This window comes from Hyla sarda, chromosome 5 (genome assembly GCF_029499605.1).
Source record: "Hyla sarda isolate aHylSar1 chromosome 5, aHylSar1.hap1, whole genome shotgun sequence".
Lineage (NCBI taxonomy): Eukaryota > Metazoa > Chordata > Amphibia > Anura > Hylidae > Hyla > Hyla sarda.
Genome location: NC_079193.1, coordinates 366,195,177 through 366,207,268, shown reverse-complemented (window position 1 = coordinate 366,207,268; position 12,092 = coordinate 366,195,177). Strand labels below are relative to the sequence as shown.

Genomic DNA, 12,092 nt, shown 5'->3' with positions numbered 1-12,092 from the left:
GGGAAGTGAGGTATACATAGGGAGTGCACAGGTGAACACACTGATTAGAACCACTGCGCCAATCAGCGGCGCAGTGGCCCTTTAAATCGCAGAGACCCGGCGCGCGCGCGCGCCCTAGGGAGCGGGGCCGCGCGCACCGGGACAGGACCGACGGCGAGCGAGTCAGGTACGGGAGCCGGGGTGCGCATCGCGAGCGGGCGCCACCCGCATCGCGAATCGCATCCCGGCTGGAGGCGGTATCGCAGCGCACCCGGTCAGTGGATCTGACCGGGGCGCTGCGGGAGCGAGAGTGTAGCGAGCGCTCCGGGGAGGAGCGGGGACCCGGAGCGCTCGGCGTAACAGTACCCCCCCCCTTGGGTCTCCCCCTCTTCTTGGAGCCTGAGAACCTGAGGACCAGACTTTTATCTAGGATATTGTCCTCAGGTTCCCAGGATCTCTCTTCAGGACCACAGCCCTCCCAGTCAACCAAAAAGAAGGTTTTTCCTCTGACCTTTTTGGAGGCCAGTATCTCCTTTACAGGAAAGATGTCTGAAGAACCGGAGACAGGAGTGGGAGAGATAAGTTTAGGAGAGAAACGGTTGATGATGAGTGGTTTAAGAAGAGAAACGTGAAAGGCATTAGGAATACGAAGAGAAGGAGGGAGAAGAAGTTTATAAGAGACAGGATTAATCTGGCACAAAATTTTGAAAGGACCAAGATAGCGTGGTCCCAATTTGTAGCTGGGAACACGGAAGCGGACATATTTAGCGGAGAGCCATACCTTGTCTCCAGGAGAAAAAATGGGGGGAGCTCTTCTTTTCTTATCAGCAAATTTCTTCATGCGTGATGAAGCCTGTAAGAGAGAATTTTGGGTCTCTTTCCATATGGTGGAAAGATCACGAGTTATTTCATCCACAGCGGGCAAACCAGAGGGCAAGGGAGTAGGGAGGGGGGGAAGAGGGTGACGGCCGTACACCACGAAAAATGGGGATTTGGAAGAAGATTCAGAAACTCTGAAGTTATACGAGAATTCGGCCCATGGTAGAAGATCTGCCCAGTCATCCTGGCGGGAGGAAACAAAATGCCGTAAATAATCACCCAGGACCTGGTTAATTCTTTCTACTTGCCCATTGGATTGAGGATGATAAGCAGAAGAAAAGTTTAATTTAATCTTGAGTTGTTTATAGAGAGCCCTCCAGAATTTTGACACGAATTGGACGCCTCTATCCGAGACGATCTGCGTGGGCAACCCGTGAAGACGAAAAATGTGTACAAAAAATTGTTTTGCCAACTGAGGCGCAGAAGGAAGACCAGGAAGAGGGATGAAATGTGCCATCTTGGAGAATCGATCAACGATCACCCAAACAACAGTGTTGCCACGGGATGAGGGTAAGTCTGTAATAAAGTCCATACCAATCAGAGACCAAGGCTGTTCGGGAACAGGCAGAGGATGAAGAAGACCAGCGGGCTTCTGGCGAGGCGTCTTATCCCGGGCACAGACAGTGCAGGCCCGCACAAAATCAACAACATCCGTCTCCAGAGTCGGCCACCAATAGAAACGAGAGATGAGTTGCACGGATTTCTTGATGCCCGCATGGCCTGCGAGATGGGAGGAGTGACTCCATTTGAGGATTCCGAGGCGTTGGCGTGGAGTGACGAAGGTCTTCCCTGGAGGAGTTTGCCTGATGGAGGCTGGAGAAGTGGAGATCAGGCAGTCAGGTGGAATGATGTGTTGCGGGGAGAGCTCTACTTCCGAGGCATCCGAGGAACGAGAGAGAGCATCGGCCCTGATGTTCTTATCGGCAGGCCGAAAGTGAATTTCAAAATTAAATCGGGCAAAGAACAGAGACCACCTGGCCTGGCGAGGATTCAGCCGTTGGGCAGACTGGAGATAGGAGAGATTTTTGTGATCGGTGTAAATAATAACTGGAAATCTTGATCCCTCCAGCAGATGCCTCCATTCCTCAAGTGCTAATTTAATGGCTAGTAGCTCTCGATCCCCGATGGAGTAGTTCCTCTCCGCCGGAGAGAAGGTCCTAGAAAAAAAACCACAAGTAACAGCATGCCCGGAAGAATTTTTTTGTAGAAGGACCGCTCCCGCTCCTACTGAGGAGGCATCTACCTCCAATAGGAAGGGTTTAGATGGGTCAGGTCTGGAGAGCACGGGAGCAGAAGAAAAGGCAGACTTGAGCCGTTTAAAGGCGTCTTCCGCTAGAGGAGGCCATGACTTAGGATTGGCATTCTTCTTGGTTAAAGCCACGATAGGAGCCACAATGGTGGAAAAATGTGGAATAAATTGTCTGTAATAATTGGCGAACCCCAAAAAACGTTGGATAGCACGGAGTCCGGAGGGGCGTGGCCAATCTAAGACGGCAGAGAGTTTGTCTGGATCCATTTGTAGTCCCTGGCCAGAGACCAAGTTTCCTAGGAAAGGAAGAGATTGACATTCAAACAGACATTTCTCCATCTTGGCATAAAGTTGATTGTCACGAAGTCTCTGAAGAACCATGCGGACATGCTGGCGGTGTTCTTCTAGGTTGGCAGAAAAAATCAGGATATCGTCCAGATACACAACAACACAGGAATATAAGAGATCACGAAAAATTTCATTAACAAAGTCTTGGAAGACGGCAGGGGCGTTGCACAGGCCAAAGGGCATGACCAGATACTCAAAGTGTCCATCTCTAGTGTTAAATGCCGTTTTCCATTCATCCCCCTCTCTGATGCGGATGAGATTATAAGCACCTCTTAAGTCCAGTTTGGTAAAGATGTGGGCACCTTGGAGGCGATCAAAGAGTTCAGAGATAAGAGGTAGAGGGTAGCGGTTCTTTACCGTGATTTTGTTAAGACCGCGGTAGTCAATGCAAGGACGTAGGGAGCCATCTTTTTTGGACACAAAGAAAAATCCGGCTCCGGCAGGAGAGGAGGATTTGCGGATAAAGCCCTTTTTTAAATTTTCCTGGATGTACTCAGACATAGCAAGAGTCTCTGGGGCGGACAGAGGATAAATTCTGCCCCGGGGTGGAGTAGTGCCCGGGAGGAGGTCAATAGGACAGTCATAAGGCCTGTGAGGAGGAAGAGTCTCAGCTTGTTTTTTGCAAAACACATCAGCAAAGTCCATATAGGCCTTAGGGAGACCGGTTACAGGGGGAACCATAGGGTCACGGCAGGGAGTACTGGTAACCGGTTTAAGGCAGTCCTTGAAACAAGAGGTACCCCAACTCTTGATCTCCCCTGTGGACCAATCCAGGGTTGGGGAATGGTGTTGAAGCCAGGGTAGTCCAAGGAGAATTTCGGAAGTGCAATTGAAGAGGACCAAAAACTCAATTTTTTCGTGATGAGGTCCGATGCACATTAGGAGGGGCTCCGTGCGGAAACGTATGGTACAGTCCAATCTTTCATTGTTAACGCAATTGATGTAGAGAGGTCTGGTGAGACTGGTCACTGGGATGTTGAACCTGTTGATGAAAGAGGCCAAAATAAAGTTTCCTGCAGATCCGGAATCCAAGAAGGCCTTAGTGGAGAAGGAGAAGGTAGAGGCAGATATCCGCACAGGCACAGTAAGACGTGGAGAAGCAGAGTTGACATCAAGGACTGTTTCACCTTTGTGCGGAGTCAGCGTACGTCTTTCCAGGCGGGGAGGACGGATAGGACAATCCTTCAGGAAGTGTTCGGTACCGGCACAGTACAGGCAGAGATTCTCCATGCGGCGTCGTGTCCTCTCTTGAGGTGTCAGGCGAGACCGGTCAACTTGCATAGCCTCCACGGCGGGAGGCACAGGAACGGATTGCAGGGGACCAGAGGAGAGAGGAGCCGGGGAGAAAAAACGCCTCGTGCGAACAAAGTCCATATCCTGGCGGAGCTCCTGACGCCTTTCGGAAAAACGCATGTCAATGCGAGTGGCTAGATGAATGAGTTCATGTAGGTTAGCAGGAATTTCTCGTGCGGCCAGAACATCTTTAATGTTGCTGGATAGGCCTTTTTTAAAGGTCGCGCAGAGGGCCTCATTATTCCAGGAAAGTTCTGAAGCAAGAGTACGGAATTGCACGGCGTACTCGCCAACGGAAGAATTACCCTGGACCAGGTTCAGCAGGGCAGTCTCAGCAGAAGAGGCTCGGGCAGGTTCCTCAAAGACACTTCGAATTTCCGAGAAGAAGGAGTGTACAGAGGCAGTGACGGGGTCATTGCGGTCCCAGAGCGGTGTGGCCCATGACAGAGCTTTTCCAGACAGAAGGCTGACTACGAAAGCCACCTTAGACCTTTCAGTAGGAAACTGGTCCGACATCATCTCCAAGTGCAGGGAACATTGTGAAAGAAAGCCACGGCAAAACTTAGAGTCCCCATCAAATTTATCCGGCAAGGATAGTCGTAGGCCTGAGGCGGCCACTCGCTGCGGAGGAGGTGCAGGAGCTGGCGGAGGAGATGATTGCTGAAGCTGTGGTAGTAGCTGCTGTAGCATCACGGTCAGTTGAGACAGCTGGTGGCCTTGTTGCGCTATCTGTTGTGACTGCTGGGCGACCACCGTGGTGAGGTCGGCGACAACTGGCAGAGGAACTTCAGCGGGATCCATGGCCGGATCTACTGACACGATGCCGGCTGGCAGGAGGTGGATCCTCTGTGCCAGAGAGGGATTGGCGTGGAGGGTGCTAGTGGACCGGTTCTAAGTCACTACTGGTGTTCACCAGAGCCCGCCGCAAAGCGGGATGGTCTTGCTGCGGCGGTAGTGACCAGGTCGTATCCACTAGCAACGGCTCAACCTCTCTGACTGCTGAAGATAGGCGCGGTACAAGGGAGTAGACAGAAGCAAGGTCGGACGTAGCAGAAGGTCGGGGCAGGCAGCAAGGATCGTAGTCAGGGGCAACGGCAGGAGGTCTGGAACACAGGCTAGGAACACACAAGGGAACGCTTTCACTGGCACAATGGCAACAAGATCCGGCGAGGGAGTGCAGGGGAAGTGAGGTATACATAGGGAGTGCACAGGTGAACACACTGATTAGAACCACTGCACCAATCAGCGGCGCAGTGGCCCTTTAAATCGCAGAGACCCGGCGCGCGCGCGCCCTAGGGAGCGGGGCCGCGCGCGCCGGGACAGGACCGACGGAGAGCGAGGGAGCCGGGGTGCGCATCGCGAGCGGGCGCCACCCGCATCGCGAATCGCATCCCGGCTGGAGGCGGTATCGCAGCGCACCCGGTCAGTGGATCTGACCGGGGCGCTGCGGGAGCGAGAGTGTAGCGAGCGCTCCGGGGAGGAGCGGGGACCCGGAGCGCTCGGCGTAACAACTGCTTCTATATACAAGAATATAACTACTATAATACTGCCCCTATATACAAGAATATAACTACTATAATACTGCTTCTATATACAAGAATATAACTACTATAATACTGCTCCTATATACAAGAATACAACTACTATAATACTGCTCCTATATACAAGGATATAACTACTATAATACTGCTCCTATATACAAGAATATAACTACTATAATACTGCTCCTATATACAAGAATATAACTACTATAATACTGCTCCTATATACAAGAATATAACTACTATAATACTGCTCCTATATACAAGAATATAACTACTATAATACTGCTCCTATGTACAAGAATATAACTACTATAATACTACTCCTATGTACAAGAATATAACTACTATAATACTGCTCCTATATACAAGAATATAACTACTATAATACTGCTCCTATATACAAGAATATAACTACTATAATACTGCTCCTATATACAATAATATAACTACTATAATACTGCTCCTATATACAAGAATATAACTACTATAATACTGCTCCTATATACAAGAATATAACTACTATAATACTGCTCCTATATACAAGAATATAACTACTATAATACTGCCTCCTATATACAAGAATATAACTACTATAATACTGCCTCCTATATACAAGAATATAACTACTATAATACTGCTCCTATATACAAGAATATAACTACTATAATACTGCTCCTATATACAAGAATATAACTACTATAATACTGCTCCTATATACAAGAATATAACTACTATAATACTGCTCCTATATACAAGAATATAACTACTATAATACTGCTCCTATATACAAGAATATAACTACTATAATACTGCTCCTATATACAAGAATATAACTACTATAATACTGCTCCTATATACAAGAATATAACTGCTATAATACTGCTCCTATATACAAGAATATAACTACTATAATACTGCTCCTATATACAAGAATATAACTACTATAATACTGCTCCTATATACAAGAATATAACTACTATAATACTGCTCCTATATACAAGAATATAACTACTATAATACTGCTCCTATATACAAGAATATAACTACTATAATACTGCTCCTATATACAAGAATATAACTACTATAATACTGCTCCTATATACAAGAATATAACTACTATAATACTGCCTCCTTTATACAAGAATATAACTACTATAATACTGCTCCTATATACAAGAATATAACTACTTTAATACTGCTGACACGATGCCGGCTGGCAGGAGGTGGATCCTCTGTGCCAGAGAGGGATTGGCGTGGAGGGTGCTAGTGGACCGGTTCTAAGTCACTACTGGTGTTCACCAGAGCCCGCCGCAAAGCGGGATGGTCTTGCTGCGGCGGTAGTGACCAGGTCGTATCCACTAGCAACGGCTCAACCTCTCTGACTGCTGAAGATAGGCGCGGTACAAGGGAGTAGACAGAAGCAAGGTCGGACGCAGCAGAAGGTCGGGGCAGGCAGCAAGGATCGTAGTCAGGGGCAACGGCAGGAGGTCTGGAACACAGGCTAGGAACACACAAGGGAACGCTTTCACTGGCACAATGGCAACAAGATCCGGCGAGGGAGTGCAGGGGAAGTGAGGTATACATAGGGAGTGCACAGGTGAACACACTGATTAGAACCACTGCGCCAATCAGCGGCGCAGTGGCCCTTTAAATCGCAGAGACCCGGCGCGCGCGCGCGCCCTAGGGAGCGGGGCCGCGCGCACCGGGACAGGACCGACGGCGAGCGAGTCAGGTACGGGAGCCGGGGTGCGCATCGCGAGCGGGCGCCACCCGCATCGCGAATCGCATCCCGGCTGGAGGCGGTATCGCAGCGCACCCGGTCAGTGGATCTGACCGGGGCGCTGCGGGAGCGAGAGTGTAGCGAGCGCTCCGGGGAGGAGCGGGGACCCGGAGCGCTCGGCGTAACAGTACCCCCCCCCTTGGGTCTCCCCCTCTTCTTGGAGCCTGAGAACCTGAGGACCAGACTTTTATCTAGGATATTGTCCTCAGGTTCCCAGGATCTCTCTTCAGGACCACAGCCCTCCCAGTCAACCAAAAAGAAGGTTTTTCCTCTGACCTTTTTGGAGGCCAGTATCTCCTTTACAGGAAAGATGTCTGAAGAACCGGAGACAGGAGTGGGAGAGATAAGTTTAGGAGAGAAACGGTTGATGATGAGTGGTTTAAGAAGAGAAACGTGAAAGGCATTAGGAATACGAAGAGAAGGAGGGAGAAGAAGTTTATAAGAGACAGGATTAATCTGGCACAAAATTTTGAAAGGACCAAGATAGCGTGGTCCCAATTTGTAGCTGGGAACACGGAAGCGGACATATTTAGCGGAGAGCCATACCTTGTCTCCAGGAGAAAAAATGGGGGGAGCTCTTCTTTTCTTATCAGCAAATTTCTTCATGCGTGATGAAGCCTGTAAGAGAGAATTTTGGGTCTCTTTCCATATGGTGGAAAGATCACGAGTTATTTCATCCACAGCGGGCAAACCAGAGGGCAAGGGAGTAGGGAGGGGGGGAAGAGGGTGACGGCCGTACACCACGAAAAATGGGGATTTGGAAGAAGATTCAGAAACTCTGAAGTTATACGAGAATTCGGCCCATGGTAGAAGATCTGCCCAGTCATCCTGGCGGGAGGAAACAAAATGCCGTAAATAATCACCCAGGACCTGGTTAATTCTTTCTACTTGCCCATTGGATTGAGGATGATAAGCAGAAGAAAAGTTTAATTTAATCTTGAGTTGTTTATAGAGAGCCCTCCAGAATTTTGACACGAATTGGACGCCTCTATCCGAGACGATCTGCGTGGGCAACCCGTGAAGACGAAAAATGTGTACAAAAAATTGTTTTGCCAACTGAGGCGCAGAAGGAAGACCAGGAAGAGGGATGAAATGTGCCATCTTGGAGAATCGATCAACGATCACCCAAACAACAGTGTTGCCACGGGATGAGGGTAAGTCTGTAATAAAGTCCATACCAATCAGAGACCAAGGCTGTTCGGGAACAGGCAGAGGATGAAGAAGACCAGCGGGCTTCTGGCGAGGCGTCTTATCCCGGGCACAGACAGTGCAGGCCCGCACAAAATCAACAACATCCGTCTCCAGAGTCGGCCACCAATAGAAACGAGAGATGAGTTGCACGGATTTCTTGATGCCCGCATGGCCTGCGAGATGGGAGGAGTGACTCCATTTGAGGATTCCGAGGCGTTGGCGTGGAGTGACGAAGGTCTTCCCTGGAGGAGTTTGCCTGATGGAGGCTGGAGAAGTGGAGATCAGGCAGTCAGGTGGAATGATGTGTTGCGGGGAGAGCTCTACTTCCGAGGCATCCGAGGAACGAGAGAGAGCATCGGCCCTGATGTTCTTATCGGCAGGCCGAAAGTGAATTTCAAAATTAAATCGGGCAAAGAACAGAGACCACCTGGCCTGGCGAGGATTCAGCCGTTGGGCAGACTGGAGATAGGAGAGATTTTTGTGATCGGTGTAAATAATAACTGGAAATCTTGATCCCTCCAGCAGATGCCTCCATTCCTCAAGTGCTAATTTAATGGCTAGTAGCTCTCGATCCCCGATGGAGTAGTTCCTCTCCGCCGGAGAGAAGGTCCTAGAAAAAAAACCACAAGTAACAGCATGCCCGGAAGAATTTTTTTGTAGAAGGACCGCTCCCGCTCCTACTGAGGAGGCATCTACCTCCAATAGGAAGGGTTTAGATGGGTCAGGTCTGGAGAGCACGGGAGCAGAAGAAAAGGCAGACTTGAGCCGTTTAAAGGCGTCTTCCGCTAGAGGAGGCCATGACTTAGGATTGGCATTCTTCTTGGTTAAAGCCACGATAGGAGCCACAATGGTGGAAAAATGTGGAATAAATTGTCTGTAATAATTGGCGAACCCCAAAAAACGTTGGATAGCACGGAGTCCGGAGGGGCGTGGCCAATCTAAGACGGCAGAGAGTTTGTCTGGATCCATTTGTAGTCCCTGGCCAGAGACCAAGTTTCCTAGGAAAGGAAGAGATTGACATTCAAACAGACATTTCTCCATCTTGGCATAAAGTTGATTGTCACGAAGTCTCTGAAGAACCATGCGGACATGCTGGCGGTGTTCTTCTAGGTTGGCAGAAAAAATCAGGATATCGTCCAGATACACAACAACACAGGAATATAAGAGATCACGAAAAATTTCATTAACAAAGTCTTGGAAGACGGCAGGGGCGTTGCACAGGCCAAAGGGCATGACCAGATACTCAAAGTGTCCATCTCTAGTGTTAAATGCCGTTTTCCATTCATCCCCCTCTCTGATGCGGATGAGATTATAAGCACCTCTTAAGTCCAGTTTGGTAAAGATGTGGGCACCTTGGAGGCGATCAAAGAGTTCAGAGATAAGAGGTAGAGGGTAGCGGTTCTTTACCGTGATTTTGTTAAGACCGCGGTAGTCAATGCAAGGACGTAGGGAGCCATCTTTTTTGGACACAAAGAAAAATCCGGCTCCGGCAGGAGAGGAGGATTTGCGGATAAAGCCCTTTTTTAAATTTTCCTGGATGTACTCAGACATAGCAAGAGTCTCTGGGGCGGACAGAGGATAAATTCTGCCCCGGGGTGGAGTAGTGCCCGGGAGGAGGTCAATAGGACAGTCATAAGGCCTGTGAGGAGGAAGAGTCTCAGCTTGTTTTTTGCAAAACACATCAGCAAAGTCCATATAGGCCTTAGGGAGACCGGTTACAGGGGGAACCATAGGGTCACGGCAGGGAGTACTGGTAACCGGTTTAAGGCAGTCCTTGAAACAAGAGGTACCCCAACTCTTGATCTCCCCTGTGGACCAATCCAGGGTTGGGGAATGGTGTTGAAGCCAGGGTAGTCCAAGGAGAATTTCGGAAGTGCAATTGAAGAGGACCAAAAACTCAATTTTTTCGTGATGAGGTCCGATGCACATTAGGAGGGGCTCCGTGCGGAAACGTATGGTACAGTCCAATCTTTCATTGTTAACGCAATTGATGTAGAGAGGTCTGGTGAGACTGGTCACTGGGATGTTGAACCTGTTGATGAAAGAGGCCAAAATAAAGTTTCCTGCAGATCCGGAATCCAAGAAGGCCTTAGTGGAGAAGGAGAAGGTAGAGGCAGATATCCGCACAGGCACAGTAAGACGTGGAGAAGCAGAGTTGACATCAAGGACTGTTTCACCTTTGTGCGGAGTCAGCGTACGTCTTTCCAGGCGGGGAGGACGGATAGGACAATCCTTCAGGAAGTGTTCGGTACCGGCACAGTACAGGCAGAGATTCTCCATGCGGCGTCGTGTCCTCTCTTGAGGTGTCAGGCGAGACCGGTCAACTTGCATAGCCTCCACGGCGGGAGGCACAGGAACGGATTGCAGGGGACCAGAGGAGAGAGGAGCCGGGGAGAAAAAACGCCTCGTGCGAACAAAGTCCATATCCTGGCGGAGCTCCTGACGCCTTTCGGAAAAACGCATGTCAATGCGAGTGGCTAGATGAATGAGTTCATGTAGGTTAGCAGGAATTTCTCGTGCGGCCAGAACATCTTTAATGTTGCTGGATAGGCCTTTTTTAAAGGTCGCGCAGAGGGCCTCATTATTCCAGGAAAGTTCTGAAGCAAGAGTACGGAATTGCACGGCGTACTCGCCAACGGAAGAATTACCCTGGACCAGGTTCAGCAGGGCAGTCTCAGCAGAAGAGGCTCGGGCAGGTTCCTCAAAGACACTTCGAATTTCCGAGAAGAAGGAGTGTACAGAGGCAGTGACGGGGTCATTGCGGTCCCAGAGCGGTGTGGCCCATGACAGAGCTTTTCCAGACAGAAGGCTGACTACGAAAGCCACCTTAGACCTTTCAGTAGGAAACTGGTCCGACATCATCTCCAAGTGCAGGGAACATTGTGAAAGAAAGCCACGGCAAAACTTAGAGTCCCCATCAAATTTATCCGGCAAGGATAGTCGTAGGCCTGAGGCGGCCACTCGCTGCGGAGGAGGTGCAGGAGCTGGCGGAGGAGATGATTGCTGAAGCTGTGGTAGTAGCTGCTGTAGCATCACGGTCAGTTGAGACAGCTGGTGGCCTTGTTGCGCTATCTGTTGTGACTGCTGGGCGACCACCGTGGTGAGGTCGGCGACAACTGGCAGAGGAACTTCAGCGGGATCCATGGCCGGATCTACTGACACGATGCCGGCTGGCAGGAGGTGGATCCTCTGTGCCAGAGAGGGATTGGCGTGGAGGGTGCTAGTGGACCGGTTCTAAGTCACTACTGGTGTTCACCAGAGCCCGCCGCAAAGCGGGATGGTCTTGCTGCGGCGGTAGTGACCAGGTCGTATCCACTAGCAACGGCTCAACCTCTCTGACTGCTGAAGATAGGCGCGGTACAAGGGAGTAGACAGAAGCAAGGTCGGACGTAGCAGAAGGTCGGGGCAGGCAGCAAGGATCGTAGTCAGGGGCAACGGCAGGAGGTCTGGAACACAGGCTAGGAACACACAAGGGAACGCTTTCACTGGCACAATGGCAACAAGATCCGGCGAGGGAGTGCAGGGGAAGTGAGGTATACATAGGGAGTGCACAGGTGAACACACTGATTAGAACCACTGCACCAATCAGCGGCGCAGTGGCCCTTTAAATCGCAGAGACCCGGCGCGCGCGCGCCCTAGGGAGCGGGGCCGCGCGCGCCGGGACAGGACCGACGGAGAGCGAGGGAGCCGGGGTGCGCATCGCGAGCGGGCGCCACCCGCATCGCGAATCGCATCCCGGCTGGAGGCGGTATCGCAGCGCACCCGGTCAGTGGATCTGACCGGGGCGCTGCGGGAGCGAGAGTGTAGCGAGCGCTCCGGGGAGGAGCGG

General features: G+C 50.4%; 2 protein-coding genes across 4 annotated transcripts in view; one reads left to right on the top strand and one right to left on the bottom strand.

Moving 5' to 3' along the window:
* The window catches only part of TG (thyroglobulin), a 249,246-nt gene that overhangs the window by 134,046 nt on the left and 103,108 nt on the right, over positions 1 to 12,092 (bottom strand). The window lies entirely within an intron of this gene.
* The window catches only part of SLA (Src like adaptor), a 59,721-nt gene that overhangs the window by 42,595 nt on the left and 5,034 nt on the right, over positions 1 to 12,092 (top strand). The gene's annotated exons all lie outside the window — the stretch shown is intronic.